General features: G+C 53.8%; 1 pseudogene; it reads left to right on the top strand.

The window, feature by feature from the left end:
* Nucleotides 1-640: 640 nt before the first annotated feature.
* LOC129330394 (uncharacterized protein K02A2.6-like) lies at nt 641-1,611 on the top strand (annotated as a pseudogene).
* Nucleotides 1,612-1,850: the final 239 nt, after the last annotated feature.

Raw genomic sequence — 1,850 nt, 5'->3', positions numbered from 1 at the left:
AAGGCATCATTAGCCGAGCCCCTGCATCGATTGCTTGAAAAAAAACACTTACTGGGCCTGGGGCCAAAAGCACGCTATGGCAAGCATGAAAGCCACTCATCCTTGCCTGTGATACTTCACATTATGGAAGCAGCACGGTACTGAGCCATTGGATGCCAGATGGGCAGGATGCCCCAATTGCTTATTTCTCTTGGATCCTGTCACCAACAGAGCGGAACTATGCCCAAATAGACAAGGAAGCTCTTGCCCTGGTCGCAGTGGTTAAGAAATTTCATTATTATGTATATGGGCGCAAGTTCCAGATCGCTACCGACCACAAGCCTCTCCTAGGCCTCTTCGCATCCGATCAACAGACTCTGCAAGTCATGTCTCCCTGGATGCTGCACTGGTTGGTGTTCCTGTTGGCCTACGGCTATGAACTGTTTTATAGGCTGGGCAAAGCCACTGGGCACGTCGCTGCCCTCAGTTGCCTACTGCTACCGGGCTCTACCACAAACCCTTCTCCTGCACATGGGGTCATGCAAAAAGAGGACCTGCCTCAGCCACCTCTCCTGGCATTGGACATTGCTGCCCATTCTGCCAAGGACCCCACGATCTCCAGGGTCCTCAACTGCATGTGGAGGGGTGGCTGGTTAGCAGGATGGACTCAGAGTTCCAGCCTTACAGCTCCCGCCTACACCAACTTTCAGTTCACAAGGGCTGCCTTCTCTGGGGGAGCAGAGTCATTGTTCCACCCAGGCTACGGCAGCGGGTGCTCAAGGCACTTCATGTAGGGCACCCAGGGATCATGAAGATTAAGGCCCTGGCCCGCAGCTATGTGTGGTGGCAGGGGATGGACTTAGCAATTGAAAGATGGGTCCGGACTTGCCAGCCCTGCCAGGAGTCTCGCCCCGACCTGCCACAGGCCCCTGTGCATTCCTGGGAGACAATGCGCACACCATGGTCACGGCTCCATATAGACTTTGTTGGGCCTTTTCAGGGGCACATCTTCCTGATCGTCATGGACTTGTTTTCTAAATGGCTGGAAGTCATCCCGATGTCAGCCATGACATCCACAGTTGTCATCTGCTCCTTACGGCGCCTATTTGCAACCCACTGGATACCAAACACCATCGTATCCAACAACGGCACCCAGTTCACGTTGCAAGAGTTTCACAGGTTCCTCGACAACAATGCCATCCGACACATCACATCAGTGCCATTCCACCGTCTACTAATGGACAGGTGGAATGGATGGTGAGGTTCATGAAGGACTCACTGTGCAAGTTGGGCCATGGGGACTTGAACTTGTGGGTAACTGAACTCTTGCTTTGGCAGCACATAACTCCACACACCACTACAAGCCACAGCCCCATGGAACATTTGATGGGTCATCAGCTAAACACTCTGCTTGATCGGCTCTACCTCAGTTTTGCTCCAGTCACCTGGAGGGAGCCAGAAGTATTGGGGTCACCCAGAAGGTACCAGCCAGGCGACCTCGTCTACGCCAAGAACTATGGGGATGGGCTGGGCTGGTTCCCAGCGTCCATGATTGAGGCCACTGGACCAGTGTCATACAAAGTAGCCGATGCTGCAAGCAAGGTCTTCAGGAGGCACATCAACCAGCTATGACAGTGGGGGCTGGAGTGAGAGCAGGGATCAAACAGAGACTTTCCCCCTTCTACCATGGACAGGGACTGAGTCAGCCATGGCACCCGAGAACCATGGGGACTCTCCTAACGAGGTCAACCAGAACCAGCCATCACCATTGAGTGGGGCAGAAGCTGCTGAAAGTGACGGGAGCTCCTCTGCTGATGGGACAGAGCTGCTATGAACACTAAGACTCCAGTCAGTGGGCCTGTGAATTCAAG

Source organism: Eublepharis macularius, chromosome 5 (assembly GCF_028583425.1).
Source record: "Eublepharis macularius isolate TG4126 chromosome 5, MPM_Emac_v1.0, whole genome shotgun sequence".
NCBI classification, from domain to species: domain Eukaryota; kingdom Metazoa; phylum Chordata; class Lepidosauria; order Squamata; family Eublepharidae; genus Eublepharis; species Eublepharis macularius.
Note: the sequence above shows the minus strand (reverse complement) of the source record. Positions and strands in the feature narration are given on the sequence as shown.